This window comes from Rhipicephalus microplus, chromosome 1 (genome assembly GCF_043290135.1).
Source record: "Rhipicephalus microplus isolate Deutch F79 chromosome 1, USDA_Rmic, whole genome shotgun sequence".
Taxonomy (NCBI): Eukaryota; Metazoa; Arthropoda; class Arachnida; order Ixodida; family Ixodidae; genus Rhipicephalus; species Rhipicephalus microplus.
This window is the reverse complement of record NC_134700.1, coordinates 259,946,018-259,964,546: the sequence shown is the minus strand read 5'-3', so window position 1 is coordinate 259,964,546 and position 18,529 is coordinate 259,946,018.

Sequence of the window (18,529 nt, the reverse complement as noted above, 5' to 3'; positions counted from 1 at the left end):
CCGACTCTCGGTGGACGCTGTCCTGTAAGCCAAGACCTCGCTCCGTCACATTTGGTGGAAGTGCTGGGCAACCACCTCGCAACGGAACTTCGCAGCGGCCGACGTTTGAAGGGTCATTCCACAACGATGACGGAGAGTACGGCGTCTGCATCTGCTCCTGGTGTTCCTGCGGCCGGAGATGATGCGGTAACTACATCTCCTTCTGCGACCACAACCTTTGTGCTCGAACCTCCGCGGGATCCTGGCACGTTCAGCGGTTCCGGCGATCCAGATGAAGTTGACGTTGAAGATTGGCTGGCAGAGTACGAACGTGTGAGTACTCGATACCGATGGGGCCCGACTCTTATGCTGGCAAACCTGTTATTCTATCTTAGGGGAACCACCAAATCGTGCTATGAGAACCATGAAACAGAATTTGTGAGTTGGGCAGTGTGCAGGGAGAAAATGCTAGACCTGTTCGGAAAGCCGATTGGAAGAAAAATGGCCGCGAACAAAATGCTCGCGTCTCGGGCGCAGACCTCGACCGAGTCTTACGTCTCCTATATAGAAGATGTGTTGTCGTTGTGTCGCAAAGCCAATGCCGATATGCCGGAGGCTGACAAGGTCGGGCATATTCTTAAGGGGATTGCGGATGACGCATTCAACCTTCTCATCTGCAAAAATTTTTCTACAGTGGACGCCATTATAAAAGAATGTCGGCGCTTTGAGCAAGCGAAGAGCCGGCGGATTAACAGCGTGTTCACCCGCCTTCCGAATACGGCCGCAACATCATCTTGCGAAGACCGTGCAAGAAGACAGCCACCACCTCTAGATTCATCGGATCAGGTGACCCGAATTGTACGGCGTGAACTTGAAGCCATTGCCTCTGCTCCGGCTCACACCGCTGCAAGTGACACCACCCCACTCACTGCTAACATGGTTCAAGCCATCGTCCGCCAAGAACTCGCCAGCATAGGTATTCCCTCGGTGTGCGCTTTGCCCAGCCCGCAGCGAGCTTCATGGCGTCCACCCTCGTCCTATCGCGAGCAGCAGTTCACGGCCCGATCTCGCGACCCTGCGGCGTGGAGAACCGTCGGCAATCGACCAATTTGTTTTCATTGCCACCGTATCGGTCATGTCGTCCGTTACTGCAATTACCGCTGGTCCTCGCCACCTCGGACTTCATCTCAACCTCACTACCGACAGGACAGCACCCGCTTCGTGTCTGCCGCGCAGCCTTCTCCGCAAAACAACTACAGAAGGTTCAACAGCCGATCTCCGTCACCGCATGGTCATCAGTCGCGTTCGCCTCCAGGACGTCGCCAGTCGTCTCGCTCACCGCAGACTCGCAGGCCGTCATCTCCATTCAACCCCGCTCCTGCCTACCCGGAAAACTAAACGGTGCAGCGCCCGGAGGTGACGCTGCATATTCGACTCCCTCCACAAATCCTCTCTTGACGCTTCCGACGAGACAAAATTTGTTAGACGTTGCCGTTGACGGTGTGCCTATTTCTGCCCTTATAGATACTGGAGCGCACATTTCTGTAATAAGTGCGAACCTTCGCCGACGCCTACATAAAGTGCTCACGCCTGCCGCTTCCCACAAACTTCGTGTCGCTGATGGGAGGACCCCTGATGTTCAAGGGATGTGCACGGCCCGTGTGTCCATTGCTGGTCATCCTACATTAGTTCAGTTTGCCGTCATTGAAATGTGTCCTCATGACCTAATACTTGGTTTGGACTTCCTGTCACGTCATTCTGCGCTCATTGATTGTGCCACTGGTGCTCTTCAGCTTGAACTGCCGCAGTTTGCCGATTTTCCAGCAGATTATTCTCCCCGTTTACGCTCTCGTCACCACGTTCGCTTGCCTCCGCAAGCTGCTACATATGTCACTTTGTCGTGCTCACGTCATGTGCCCGACGGTGACTACCTCGTCACTCCTATAGTCGACGTACTGATGGCCCGAGACGTCGCCCTTGCTCACACTGTTGTCGCCGTCGCTAATAATACAGTGGTTATACCACTACTCAACGTGAGTTTCTTGACTCAAGTTATTCCGCAAGACATGTCTTTGGCCACCCTATCTCCACTTGACAGCTGCAACGTTACTGGTTTGGACACCGATACTACATCCCTCTGTCTTGGCCGCAATTACACTCTGCCTGCAGATGACATTAACAAGATGATTGCTCCCGACCTCACTGCAGTGCAAGCTGCCAGCCTCCGTAGTCTGCTAACATCATATAGAGACGTTTTCGACTTTGACCACCGCCCTCTCAGCCAAACAACTGCAGTGACTCACCGGATCAACACTGGTAATGCCAGTCCTATACGGCGGCGTCCATATCGCGTATCTCACAAGGAACGCCAAGTAATCCAAAATGAAGTGGATAAAATGATTACTAAAGACGTAACAGAACCCTCATCCAGCCCCTGGGCCTCCCCAGTCGTGCTCGTTCAGAAGAAAGATGGCAGCTGGCACTTTTGCGTGGACTATCGCCATTTAAACAAAGTGACCCACAAAGATGTCTACCCTTTGCCTCGGATTGATGACGCCCTCGATTGCCTCCATGGTGCCCAATACTTTTCGTCTATCGACCTTCGATCCGGCTATTGGCAAATTCCCGTCGACCCCATGGATCGTGAAAAAACCGCTTTCGTTACGCCCGACGGCCTCTACCAGTTCAAAGTCATGCCGTTTGGACTGTGTAATGCGCCGGCAACTTTCGAGCGCATGATGGACTCCCTTCTCCGAGGATATAAGTGGTCCATCTGCTTATGTTATTTAGACGATGTCATCGTCTTTTCGCCCACCTTTGACAGCCATATAACACGTCTGTCAGCTGTTCTGGATGTTTTTCGAAGAGCTGCTCTCCAGCTCAATTCTGCAAAATGCCATTTCGGACGTCGCCAAATCACCATACTCGGCCACCTTGTCAGTGCCGATGGTGTTCAACCAGATCCCGAAAAGGTGCGAGCAGTACAACAATTTACTGAACCACGCTCAACCAAGGACGTCCGAAGTTTTGTAGGGCTATGTTCCTATTTTCGTCGATTTGTCCGCAACTTCGCCGACATCGCTCGACCGCTTACTGATCTCTTAAAGAAGGACGTTCCCTTCGCATGGGGTATAGAGCAAACGGACGCCTTTTCGGCTTTTATCCATCTGCTGACTACGCCACCAGTACTGGCCCATTTCGACCCAGCATCACCTACAGAGCTTCGGACCGATGCCAGTGGCCATGGAATTGGAGCGGTCCTTGGCCAACGACAGCACGGGAAGGACCGCGTGATTGCTTACGCCAGTCGTCTTCTTTCACCTGCCGAACGGAAGTTCTCCATCACTGAGCGTGAATGCCTAGCTTTAGTGTGGGCCGTGGCGAAATTCAGGCCTTACCTGTATGGCCGAACTTTTTCCGTTGTTACGGACCATCACGCTCTTTGCTGGCTGTCATAGCTAAAGGACCCATCTGGACGTCTTGGTCGCTGGGCGCTCCGTCTGCAAGAATACTCATTCGTGGTCCACTACAAGTCGGGACGCCTCCACACAGACGCAGACTGTCACGTTATCCGGTTGAAACGCCCGACTTGACAGACCTTGATTCAGACCCCTGCGTTCTCTCCATCCACGCTTTGGGTGATATCTCCACCGAACAACGACGTGACCCGTCGTTACTCTCCATTATCGAGCGTCTGACCTCTGCTCCGACAGACCCTTCCGTTCGCCTGTTCGAACTGCACGACAACATTCTGTACCGTCGCAGCTTCAACGCTGGTGGCCCGGAATTACTACTCGTGCTTCCCCATCACCTGCGTACCAGCGTTCTCGAACAACTACATGACGTACCTACAGCCGGTCACCTAGGCGTCTCTCGTACCTACGATCGTGTGCGACGTTGCTTTTTCTGGCCCGGACTGTATCGTTCTGTGGTTCGCTACGTCACTGCTTGCGACCGCTGCCAACGCCGCAAGCGCCCCTCTGTGCTACCGTCTGGCCTCCTACAGCCCATTGACATACCAACGGAACCATTCTTCCGTGTTGGCCTTGACCTGTTGGGCCCGTTTCCTACGTACACCTCCGGAAATAAATGGGTTGCAGTCGCCACAGACTACGCCACACGCTTTGCCATCACTAAAGCACTGCCGACAAGCTGTTCCACTGACATCGCTGACTTTCTCTTGTATGAAGTCATTCTTCATCACGGCGCTCCGCGGCAGCTGCTTACTGATCGAGGAAGGTACTTTCTTTCACGTGTTGTGGATGATATTCTCCGCGCCTGCTCCACTGAGCACAAGCTTACCACCGCTTATCATCCACAGACAAATGGATTGACCGAGCATCTGAACCGAACGCTGACGCAGATGCTGTCAATGTACGTTTCGCCAGATCACCGTGACTGGGACAAAGCACTCCCCTTGGTCACGTTCGCGTACAATTCTTCACGGCACGACACAGCTAGTTATTCGCCGTTTTATTTGCTATTTGGCCGACATCCAGCATTACCATTTGACACGCTCCTTCCTTCGGCTGCCCCCTTGTCTACTGAGTACGCCAGCGATGTCGTTTCTCGAGCCCATGCAGCCCGTCAGCTTGCCCGTGATCGGCTGCACTTGTCGCAAGCGCAGCAAAAAGACCGCTATGACAGTCGCCACCAAAGCGTGCACTTCTCGCCGGGGTCTCTGGTACTTCTCTGGACACCAAACCGCCAAGTCGGCTTATCAGAGAAGCTACTATCACACTACCATGGCCCCTACAAAGTGTTACGACAACTTAGTGACGTGAGCTACGAGATCGCACCCCTAAACAATGCCTTTTCGACCACCTCACTCCAGACAGACGTTGTACACGTTTCCAGACTGAAACCGTATCACCCTCCTCGTTCGTCGCCGCCGTACTAAGCGCCGTGACGGCGCTTCCGCCGCAGGGGAGTGATGTTACGGTGCATCATCGACAGGAGCAAGCGTGGCACTTAGCGAAGATGAAGAAGACGCCTGTGCGTTAGGCGCTTGCACGAGAGGCAACTCAGACATCTTGTTCGGCTGCCGACTCTCGGTGGACGCTGTCCTGTAAGCCAAGACCTCGCTCCGTCACAATATTAATAATAATAATGATATTATTATTAATAATAATAATTGTCGGGGTTTAAGGTACTAAATTCGCCATATGACTATGAGAGACGCCGTTATTGGAGGGCTCAGGAAATTTCGCCCACCTGGTGTTATATAACTGGCCCCTAAATCTAGGCACACAGGCTTACAGCATTTTCGCCTCCATCAAAAATGGAGCCGCCGTGGCCGCGATTCGATCCCGTGACCGGCGGGTCAGCAGTCGAGTTCCTTAGTCATTAGACCATCTAGGCGGGTCGCTTACGAATGTGAATGAGTTATTTGGATTGCACTTTTCTCCGGATGTAAAAAAGAGAAAGCGCAGCATATCCACGCAGTGAATCATGTTGAGTGCGGTGAAGCGCTTGAGGGTTTTATCTCTAAACTGTGAACCATCCGCGAATATCGCCCACTGCACCAATAAAGACGTGACAAACACTGTATATATTTATACAAGAACTTTTATTATTGGTAAGTGGTAGCTATAGGTCACTTCCGTTCCCCATTCATTATAACGCCTTTAGGGTTGGTTAAGTGATGTATCGGCGTTGGGGCATAGCGAGATGTTTGCGATGACGAAGCAGTGGGCAGTTTGCGAAAATGGAACTATAGGCGGTCACGTAGAATGAAGGAATAGACACAGTGAGAAAATCTTTGGTTCTTTAACGCGCATTGGGATACAACGACCAACTTGCATTTCACATTGGTATACTTCCCAACATTGTTGACTTTTTGGTCGCTGAAGTGGTGGACGGGGGATGGGGTGTAAGGGGATGTTCGCAAGGTGGCTCCATGCACCAACGGAGGAAGGACAAACCGACACCCTGCTTCGCCCCTAAAAGAAGATATTACGCGAACCTTTATTTAATTTCCTAATATGACTGAAAGGAGACAGATGCCTTCTTTAAAGGGCGAAGCACCTTGAGGAAAAGGCTTGTCTCTCCGTGGTTTGCGTTGTCACGGCTGCATCACATGGGGCAACGTTCAGGTAACGTATGGTATCGTCACTGTGCGACACAAAAGAAGGTTTATTAATGCACTTGTATCAATAATGATTGGGTTTGAAGAGGAGGAGGAAAAAATAAGCCAAAGGTTAGCCAGTTCTTAGACCGGCTGGCTACCCTGCGCTGGGGAAAGGGGTGAGGGAAATAAGAAATGATAGAAAATAAATGTTACAAAAAAGAGAAAGAGGAAATACATAAGATAGCAAACGAGGAAAAGCAAAATGAAATAGAATATGACACTAATGTCTAATTGGGTGTAAACAATACTAAATGCCTACAAGCCCACTTTTTATAAAATTGTTCTTCTTCTTCACCTTTTCTTGAGGGTCATACACACTGTGGGGACTTGGCCAAGAGTTGAGTGGTTTTATATAATCTTACAGAATTATAGACTACTGGACCTTATAGAATAAAAATAATATTCGAACCTTATGTACCTTTGAACCTAACTTTCTCGTCAACTCTTTATGTCACCTTATGGTGCTCATCTTGCATTATATGGGGCAATGCTTGGGTGACGTATGATTACTCATCAATACGATACGCAGATATTCGACAACTCATCATGGTTCACTACCTGGAGACGCGCGGATTTTTTTTTTCATTGTCTTTTTTGATTGTGCTCATCCCGCGAAAACGCTTCCCTCACACAACGTGATTTAACGCTGCTATCGACGATGTCGGATAGTCACGTCACAGATCGTGGTCAAGTGACGTCAAGATGACGTCACAAATTTAGCTAGCCCGTGACATCATGACTACGTCATCGTCGGATTTTATTTTTTGGATCCCTCGTGTTTACGACGCTAATGGTCATCATTCACGTTTGATGGATGTTCTAAGGCCTTCACCTTGAAAAAAAAAAAGAAGTCCTGAATGAGGGTTCTTTGTTGAGAGTGCGAGAACAAGAAGTCTAGAAAGGCAAGCAGGGAAGGAGATCCTGATAACCGAGGGCTCTTTCTGAAGGCCATTATCATCTTCTTTTCTTTCTCGCTGAAAAAAGTTATGTTTTTCAGCAGGTTGCATACAAAGGGGCACTGAGCACTTAGTGACCAGGGAGCTAAAATTTACGTCTTGCATCGACAAGAAACCAGGTGTCAAATTTCGGCACGTATAAGCGGTTATTTGGGTGCCATTTTTTTGTAATGTTCGTCCGGACAATCACGCCAAAACGTAGCGCCGAGTGCTCGCCCATGGCTGTCGGAGTGTTACAAATATGTTCTAAATGACGATGCATTCGCCCAGCTCATGAGACGGTATCACATCTCCTCGCTGCGAGTGGAATCATGTTCATATTTGGCAGCCTAGTGCTTATATCCTGGCAATTTTCTTAGAAACAAATAACAACACTGGAAAGACGAGAAAGAGTTATGCGTTACTTTAACTGATTTTGTCGTAGAAACCAATGTACAGTGGAGCTGAGGGGTCAGTTTATTACGTCACAATGATTACATCTTCATAACGTCACACCACGCGCGCTGCTTTTGCACTGCTTCCGTGATGAGTCCGCCTTTGACCCCTCAACAATGTGATGCGATGGCGTCATCATATAACGTCACAAGTGTTTGCATTCTATGATGTCATGATTACTTCATATGTTGATGTAATCAAATGGTTGGTGACGTGACCACGTGAAGATTTTTTTCTTTTTGTGGCGTTCGTGTTGACGCCGCCGACAGTTAGTTTTCACGCTTAACAAGGAATCTGAGGTATCCGATGTTCTATCCGTGTCGAACACCTGCAATTATTCGCATTGGTATTGTGCGCACCCTCCAGTACTCCGCATTGACAGGCGCGCTCATCTGGTCTAGCAGCACTGCGCTTATATGCGCGCCTGCCCACAGTGATAATGGGAGGGCGCGGACAATACCATTGCAAATGCTTGGTGCTGTTCAGGTTTCACTTGACGCTGATAGTACAACAAGATTCCAGAATTTCTTGTGGCCTTTTATTACAGGGTCAAGTCTAATTTTGGCTCTTTCTTGCTGCCCTTTCCACGTTCCACGGCGCACACATCTCGAGCCGGTTGTCTGCCAATAATGGGTCCGATGTTTTCGCTGACCATGCGTTGGCGAAAAGCACGCTACCAAACTAGCCTCGTAAGCAAGCGATCACCTCTTCAGGGACCGGGCGACGGCGCGGCGTCGTTTTGTTTGTCGCTGCCAGGGACAGGCGCGTACGAGCACGTCGTTTCGCGATGGCACGTTCGTGGCGGGAGCACGTTGCCGTGACGCGCAGTGCTAATGACCGTCACGTCTCGTCATTGTGACCTCTTCTTTTCCCGCGCGTCGCCACGGTACACAAGGGCAGATGATGACACACTTGCTTTGCTTGGTGGTTTCGGGCCACTTCGGCACCGACATGCGAACGATCGCTACAGCGAGTTTTTTTGTCTCACGGCCACAGATGTCTGTGTTCTCGAAGATGAATGGTTCGCCTCGTTGATACTGACAAGCATTTATCGATGATTTTGTACGCTAAAGAAGGGAAAAAAAAGAGTAACATTGCAGAGACTGATGTACGGGAGTACGTAATTGTTTTCGGAAGAAAAACAAAAACAAACAAACGACAAAAGCATCAAGATAACTGTATTTTGCCTTGCTCTTGGACTTGTTAGGTGTCAGTATAGACAAACATGTGCGGGGCTGATATTGAGGGGAACAATGACAGTGGTTTGGGGCTGATATTGAGGGGAACAATGACAGTGGTTTGGGAATTTCGTTGCCCATGACCATGTTTGCGTAATTTTTTGGTAACATGTTTAGATACCAAGGTGCCGAATAAGCATCACCGCGGTTGTTCACCTTGATTGGATCGCATCTGTCGCAGGCGATGTGGCTGCAAGCTTTAGACAGCTGCTGGACGTCCGGGTTAGCGTTTTACGCTTACTTGCCTTTTACCTGGAATCCAAACCTCCTAGAATGCGGACGTATTTATTTACACTTATTTTCATTGCCTCAAAGGTCCCCCCTTTCTAGGGGCTTTACATGTGCACTGGGCAACAATTCACCACGTTACATCTTGTACACCTACTTTGAAAGAAATCAAGCGGGAGGGCTCCAAGATGTTGGCAGATGCTTATCCTAATTTTGGGTGGAGTAGGGATTTATAAACAAAGTTTTCATGAAGATGAAACTGGGCGCACGTCCCGGAGAAGGTTGCTGAGTACGTGGAGAGCTTCATACGCCCTAACTGTAGCTGTCCTTTTCTGGCTAGCGTTGTTATAGGCATCGAGAAAATCTGCACAGTTTGCCTGGTTCTATAGGGCTCGTTCTACGTACGGTGTTGTTCTGCTGTGCATGAAAGAGCATCGAGTGATTTTCGAAGTGAAAGTGGCGAAGGGCAGAACATGATGGCACGATACATGAACCGTGAACCCTCATTAGGGAACACTAATTTTTTACTTGCGTGTCTACTAATGCACGCAATGGCGGGAGGTAAGGATAACAGGAGGGGAGGTTTGAACCTTTTTATCCCCTAAGTTTTATAATGTTGGATGTGTATATTTCACGTGCACACACGCACGAACACGAACATATGTAAAGTATGTTGACCCTCCCCCCCCTCCATCTTTTTTTCTTCCTAAATTTTTCTCAGTTTACTGTACTAGCACTGGCCTAATCCTTGGGCCTACTATGTATTCCGCGCGCTGCCACATAAGACAACGTGGGTTAAAGACTCTTTTCGCCAAGCGCTGAGATGATGACAGAATCTTACAATAGTTAAATGAACGTAATCAATGAGTTTTAACTATCTTGAGGGTTATTTAGTCTTTAGTGTAAGTCAAGGTATGCTACGGTATCATAAATACCCGATACATTTTAACTTAAACCGTAGCCATAATTTTCATTTTTCGAAAGGCCGTTTATGAATATTCGCAAAACTAAAGTCAAATTCTCGACCGGCCCTGTTTGGAAGAGAAACGAAATTGTCTCTCGAGGGTCGTGCGACAAAAAGGAGGTGGCTAAACTCGGCTAAGCCAAGCTTGTCGAGGGATGGCAGCAACTAACGCGGAAAGCATGTCGCGGCGTTGTCACGCCTTTGCATGCGTGACGTCAGGCTTGTTAACCTGGGGATCAAGCAAATGTTTACTACAAAACATATGGTGAATTCTACGCTTTGTTAATAAGCATTTGCCTTTCCGGAGACACTGCCATTTCCCTTTTTTTCTTTTTTTGCGAAGCAAAGCCCCTGCACGTCCTCTGCGTATGTTGCTCGGCGCAGTGCATGACATCAAACGAGACGAGATCCAGCAAAAAAAAAAAAGCACAAATGAGAGAGACAGAAAGGAAACACAGGGAAGTTAATCAGATCGTAGTGACCTATTGCCTATTTGCCGGATATGTTGCTTTTGGAAGAAGAAAGAAATAAACCGTTGAGTAAGGATTATAATGCACTTGACAAATTCATTCGCAAGATGATCAGTAATGTAACAAACACATTTTTTATGTTACACCGAATGGCATCTCTGCTGCACGAATATTTAAAAAACCAGCACCTTCTATTCTGGTTAACCTTCCTGACGTGTCCTCGTCTTTTCCTCTCTCTCTGTATTGGCTTATCGGTCGATTTGTAGGATTTAACGCCCCGAAAGGGCTTATGCAGGCAAGCTCTATTTTTGTGCTGTCCAACAGTGATTGGTCACGGCACTTCTTTGGTATGACGTGAAGTGACATCTTCATATACAATGCTGCTGACACTGGCAAAAAAAGTGGGCCATTTGACGCTACGAACCGTACTGACCAAAAAACCATGACGCCGGAACATGATATGTGAAATTCACAAGCATGATAAAAATCGCGTCTCTCAGGGGCAGTCCTGGTGGCTTTAGGTCATGGAGTTCATTTTTATCTATGCCAGGTGTAGCTATGGGTCTGATTTTAGGCATGTTTAATCTCGGCCACGCTATTGGTTGCAGAAGGGCGTCTTCGAGCGCCAGCGGGTACATGATACTGCAAAAAAAAAAAAAACAGCGCGAAAACGAAACGAAGTCGAAGGAACAAACAACTCAAGCACCCACGAACGACTGTGCGCAAGTTTATCGCAACGGGGAATATATACGAAGAATGACAACTATAAAAATAAAAATAAAATAACTTTAACTGTCACATCCTCCGAGCTACGAAACTGTTCCCTCGCAGTATGCTGTTATTATTTGAGAGGGGGAGCAACCTTTGTGCAGACACAGTTGTAATGTGTCAGGCTTCCGTTTAGCTTAATTAATAGATTGTTTCACTTATTTGCGCTCAGGGTTACTACTGATAATAAGATGGGCTGCACACGACGACAGTTGAAGTGACACAAAGTGACACAAGGGGCACTGTCTTCCGTTCCCAAAACACACTTATCGGGGTTGCAGAGCGCATACCAAGATCGAACACGGAATCACAGAGGTGAGCTCGCCCCGTTGATTGATTTGATTGATTGATTGATATGTGGAGTTTAACGTACCATAACCACTATATGATTATGAGAGACGCCGTAGTGGAGGGCTCCGGAAATTTCGACCACCTGGGGTTTTTTAACGTGCACCCTAATCTGAGCACACGGGCCTACAACATTTCCGTCTCCATCGGAAATGCAGCCGCCGCAGCCGGGATTTGAACCCGCGACCTGCGTGTCAGCAGCCGAGTACCTTAGCCACTAGACCACCATGGCGGGGAGCTCACCCAGTTCAGTTCATCTGCGAAGAAAACGAAGCTGTCCGCACATCGACGTCGAGCGTCGTCTTAAGCAGAGTGAAAGGGCCGTGGCGTTGTAGCCGATCGCATCTTGCTCTGATCGGCGCTCGTCGGCCGACAGCTCGCCCGCATCTGGAGCGAACCAAGCGCCGCGCAGATGGACAAGAGGTCTCGCGGGTGAAGCGCCGCTTTGATCGTCCTGACAAATAAGCTCCGGACGACGAGGCGCCACCGCAAATGCACGCCGCTGTTTCAGGCGGCAGTGAATAACGACACGGAGAGAGACAAGTGGTGCGTGGAGGGAAGATATAAAAACATAGAGAGGAAAAGTGGAGGATATGTGAGGGTGGGAAGGAGATAGAATATATGAACGACGCAGGCTGACGTTCGAAGCACGCGGAAGTAATGAGGCGACTAATTAGAGACGGAAGCGACGCGCACTCACTGTTGCAGTCGAGGCGCTTGCCCTCGATGCGTTGCAATGAAAACCCTATGACAGCAATGAGGGCCTGCGGGAACAAGAGCAGGAAACGAAAGACGCGTTCAAAGTGGCCGGCGTGGTAATATGTCGCGTTGCACCTCCAAAATAAAGCAGAAGCTGATGAGGCAGCTTGTAAAAAAATAACAGTTGATTGAGAGCCTTTTTATGATATTATTACCCATAGATGGAATGAATACGTTATACATGCAGAGTTCGTCAGCGTGTCGGTTGCATATGTCTAAACGTCTATTGCAAAATGGTGAATGTACGAGTTTAAAGACGCTGGTCAAGGAAAGTTGCATTTTTACTTTTTTGTTTACCGGACGATATAAAATAGATATGCTGCACCAAGCCTTCCATTTGTTCTTTGCGAACTGTCTCAAAGCTATTTTTAGGATCACATATAGCACTTGCGTGCGACATCACTAAACGCTGTTTTTTTCTTTGTGTGGAAATGTGACAGTTGTCGGCAATCAATTGTAACTTCACATTTTTTTAACCAGATGTAGCACTTAGTAGTGGATCCCGGTAATAACGGTGGCCCTAATTGTTGCAAATCAGTGAAGTGTGAAAATGATAAAAAAGATAATATATCACTATAAAATGCTGTGATTCGTCTATATTTTGATTATTTTTTTACAATAACCAACATGTATGCCTAATGGAGTAATATTACCGATTGCGATTTTTCTTATCCTTTCACCACAATAGCTTTTGGGGTGTGAATGGTCTTAATGAATTTTTGAGCACTTTTCAACTGTCGTTATTTTTAACTAAAGTGTGGTGGAAGATGTGCGAATTGTGTCTCGTCCCTGAGGGTGCAAACTTTGTAATAACTGTGTTTGACACGGTGGAGGATGGAACCCATAGCTCCAGGCTAGGCCTCAGATTGTCAGTGGCGCTGTGTTGCTGGTAGTTCGTCTCTGGGAAGTAGCATAATATGCGTGATGTTTCTATCAGTACTTACAGCGTCTTCATATTGCGTCCTGATAATATATACCATGTCGATGTTAACCATGAGCGTATTCAGATAACACGTGGGCAGAAGGGGGAGTCATATGTTCGAAGGCCTTACCCCCCTTAACGTATACATGTGTATGCCCGGATGAGACCCTACTGAGTCCTCCCATAGGCTGGCTTAACCTTCTCCCCCCCCCCCCCCTCTGCCCACTTCCATAAGCTGACCACCCATTTAGAAAAATTCCGTATCTGCTAATGATTTTAACTGGTTAAAAAGCAATCACTCACAACGATGATCATCAAAGTGTTTTGAAAGAGACCCACGTCTACGTTACGAAGAAGAGAGAGAGAGAGAGAAACACTAATCAAGAAATATATAAAAAGGAAGGTGTCATCCTTGCTGCCACCAGCATACTGACGCCCGCTGAAAGTAAAATACATCTCCGAGCTATCGCCGGCGGTCTCTATCTAGCCAAAGATGACGGCATGTTTTGGCTACGAATTGACTAATTGACGATCTGATTCTCTGGCATACTTGACTGTACTTATCTGGGTTTGAAGCTCATTCCAGAACTATAATGTATATCATTCTCGTTATTTTCTCTACGAAACGGGCTCTCAAGGCCTCATGTCCGAGTGAACCTAATTGCAGATGCCGTGTTAGCTGTGTCGCTGAACGGTACCACAACTTCGTGCCGCATTACTTCGCTCCCACCACAATAGCATGAGATGCACAGAAATATTGGTGAAGGCACAGTCCGACCCGCACGGAATACGGTCCGTGTGAAGGCTCAGTTGCCATCGCCGTCATTTTTGCGCATTTCTTCGTGTCTCGAAATTGACATTATGGGCACACGCTATTTGTCATACACTTTCTGATTAATTAAATCTGATCTCTTAAGAATAAGAAATGTCGCAGCAGAGGCATGTTATAATTTCACGAAAAGAGATACTTACATATTGGTGTTCTGACCTTAACAAAGAGATTCTTATTTATAATAAACTGAAGTATTTATAAATGAGATATATATTTTGACTTACAGCATCACTCCTCGAAAAGACATAAGCTTGGGTTTGCTTAATATATGTGTAAGAGAAAGAATAATAGTAAAATAAAAAGAACACGGACGTCTGTATGTCGTCTCCCTTTACACTAGACATGTCGAAATGTCGAATGGAAACATACAAAAAAAGTTCCGCTCCTGAAAAAAAAAGCGCTAAATTGTAAGAGACGTTAGTAGGAGGGAAAAAAGTGAAAGTAAGCCGAATAAGAGAGCCAGAAGACAAAAGATACGACTACGGTGGAAGGACTTCATTTCGAGGCGTGCGTCGTTGCAGAACAACAGAAATTTATTCTGTCCAGCTTGTCAAGCTCGTTTCCTCAGCGTAGGCGTGTTTCGTGTCTTCATCTCGCGCCCACTTTTTGTAACGCTGTTCTGTCTTTTACATTGCTTTGTTGCGCTTTTTTAAGAAAATTACTTCCTCGTCGGCTTTTCTCTCATCACGGAAGAAAAGGCGCGCGCGACACCGGAGTGAGCGAAGCAGAGAGAGAGAGAGAAACAAAAAACAAAGTGACCAAGGAATAAAAAAGTTGTGACAGGGCAAACAAGTTAACGCAAGTAAACGGAGACAGTGTGAAAGGAGAGTATGGCTAAGTTGATGGAGAACATCAGTGGATAAATGGCCGACTGGGTAGATTTTCTATTGTTTGTTGAGCAGAAAAATTTTTCCTCCTTTTTTCGCGCCTCGCCTGACGTTGCTGCAGTGACCGTTTTGCTCTTTCTTTTATCTTCTGTAACTGGTCAGAGGCTGCTCGTCGGCCGCTTTTGTCAGCATTCTCGTGCCGACGGCCCTTGCCAAAATAGCCTATTTCGCCCCTTTGTTGTATGTGATTTCGCCAGAGGTGCACGTGTTCATGACTGACACATTAGAAGAGAGAATATCAGCGAATCAGACGACCAAAGTGGGCTGATAAACTTACCGCGATACTTTTCCTCTCCTTTCGAGAAGGCAGCGAGTGAGCTACGAGGGCTACAACAAATGGGAGATGTGCTTGCGTGCAAGAAGGATGGCTTGCTGGAACCGACAGACTGAAAAAAAAAAAAACGCCTGAGTGAACGCCTTTGTGACGTCACAGTGGTGCACTCAATGGTGTAAAACGGGGATCGCCTTCCTTGTGAGAGCCATTTGCTTTCGCAATAGCGGGTCCGGTTGTTTCGAAAAAAAAAAAAAGAAACGCCCCACAGAAATGAGTTTTGCAGCCTAAGGATGTAGCCACCTTAGTGCGCATGTTTTTCTTGCTGGTCGTGGTAATTAACGTACCATCTTAGGCGGAAGCCTTCGATGGGTCATCAAACTTGAAATATTGACGATTGGCGTCGGCGACGGCAGCGAACAGCGGCGTCGATGTCAACACAAGGGATGCAAAAAAAAATTGTCTGGTGATCATGTGACATTAGCATGACGTCGCGAATCGCCAAAAACTTGTGATGTCTTTGTGTCGTCGTCACAAGCTTTCTATGTCAGCAGGTGGTGACGTTGCTACTGCATCAATTGATGACATCAATCATCATCATCTGACATCATCACTTTGTCAAACACGGAGGCAATGCCAAACCAGAAGCACTGCGAAAGCTTGCAATGCTTCCGATCACAGAGGCTGTGCTAAACCACGTTATACGCAGAAAGTTTTCAGATGGGAGCGGGGGAGGATCAATACATCGATTTAGAAGGTGAATTTCACCTTGACGTCGTTCTAGGGGAGTGCTTGTAGGACCCGGTGAGGTTTTCCTATATTATTAATAATAACTGTTGCGACTACCCTGCTATCTGTTGAAGGTCGTGGGATCGAATCCCGACAGCAGCGGCTGCATTTGTGTTGGAGGCGAAAATGGTGTAGGCCCGTATGCTCAGATTTCGGTGCACGTTAAAGCATTCAGGTGGTCAAAATTTCTGGACCCCTTCACTATGACGTCACTTATATTGATATGGTGGTTCTACTTCTCCTTCTAATCTTTATTCCTCTAAATGTGAACATTGCGCATTCATGTGGAATAGCCCCACCGCAGTGGTCTAGTGGTTATTGTGATCGACGTCTAACCCGAACGTCGCGGGATCGAATCCCGGCTGCGGCGGCTGCATTTCCAATTGAGGCGAAAACATTTGAGGCACGTGTACTTAGATTGATATGCTCGTTAAGGAACCTCGGTGGTCCGAATTTCCGGAGCCCTCCCCTACGGCGTCTTTCTTCATCATATACTAAACTTCTAGCTTATGATACAATAATCAGGCCTGGTTTGGAATATGCATGTGAGGTGTGGGATCCGCATGCTAAAACAGATATTAACAATCTAGACAAAATCCAAAGGTTAGCCGTCCGCTTTCTTTTCAATCGATTTCGACGATCTGATTCCCCAACTGAACTAACGCATGATAACAAAATTCTAACTCTAGAATGTCCCAGGAAAATTAAAAGACTAAAACTTCTTTTTTATCTATCTAGCAAAGAAAAAGTGTACTTGAGCTATCAAATATTCTTTCTCCGTTATCTTCGCGTCCAACTAGACGATATCATTCACAAAAATTCACTCCTATCTTTGCTCGAACTAACAATTTCAAATACTCTTTCTTTCCTCGCACATTAAAGAATAAAACGAAATACCACGTCACATTTTTGAATCTGGAAGCGTGTTAATGTGTATTGAAAAATTTTTTGAACTAACTTAGATCTTGTACCATAATGTGTTGTATATTTACCTGTTGGTTTGTGCCTCCTGTATTGTTGCTTTTTTTGGTCATATCCTCATACTGTACCACCCCCACTCCTGCCTGGGCTATTCTTAGCCTGCAGTATTTTCTAAATAAATAAATAAATGTCATGGTTTTGGGATGTTAGTTTCCCTCTTCCCCCAGATAATATTATAATTATTATTATTATTATTATTACATAAAACATCCCCAGAAAGCTGTATACTACGATAATGGTCAGAACTGTTGTCTATGCATTCACACTCTTTTTTAATATCACCCACTGAGGTAACGCGGGGGCCATGGCGTGTTGCAGTCAAAAAAACATCTGATCACAAGTCTTATTGGTCTGTACACATTCTAAAACAAAAGATGTCTTCCACTTGCTTGTATGGACAAAAAAAAACAATTCGTGGCACTCAACTTTCAATATCTAAAAATGTTATCACCTTACACCAAGCACCCTGTCACAGTAAGTTCCGTAGCACCACTCTTTTCATTTTCTTTTCTTTTTTTATGTTCACCAAAACAGATACAATGGCGAAAAATGAGGAGACGGCCAAAAAGCTGCAGTTCTTGCAGCTTGACTATGCACCGTCCACCCTACGTCAGCAATGACAGGATAAAAACGAACTACAATAAAATGAAAAAAAAAACTATTATTATAAAGCAAGTAACAATACAAGCAGAAGGCAAAGTAAATGACAGGCCAAGGTATACAAACGAAAAGGAATACTTCATAAACACGTGAGCAAAGTAATTCGCAGAGTATGTATCATCTCTTTCGCACATAAGAAAGGTACACAATGAGGTTACACAAAAGAAATAATTAAAAAAAACGGTACACGAAAAATGATGCAAAACAACACAAAGTGGCCTATGTAAACAATACAAATCTACAAGAATAGTCGCACCAGCTACCAAACTATACTGTTACTTGGAAGGCTACAATTTACACGATGTACATTCATGGACAATTCAAACTCGAACAATTTAGTACTAATAAAGCGAATTACTTCCATGTTTCCACCAGGCCGCTTAATGCCAGTGTGATTTCTGGTGGCATGCTCAACGTGCACGAGGACAAAACCATCCCTGGCGACCACATAAGTGGTAGTGTCAGATAGTGCTTTAGAGTTATCGCATTCGAAAACCGTTGCACTGTGTAATTTCCTCGCATTTTATTTGTTCGTGAATGTACGCGAGGCCGCTGGCAGAAAGATCGTTGCTAAATCACTCGGACAGGAACGGGGTGCGTTCACTCGGATCCAGATATTTATACGCACAAGAACAAGAAGTGAAGGATAAATAGTGGGTTTTAGTTATTCAGAAACAACTGACGTTGCAGTGGGACGGACGACACGTGCCTCTGCAGTAACTATCAGTCATAGTTAAGAGCAGACACGGAGCTCTCACCATGGTTTCTCACAACTGCTACAACAGCGAAGGTGCATTCCACCGACAGTTAGTAACGGCAGCCGCGTGTATCGAGTTAATTTAATTAAGGAAACAATAAATCAAAGAAAATGAAGATACACAGGCGGCAATTTTGATAAAGCGTGGATTACAA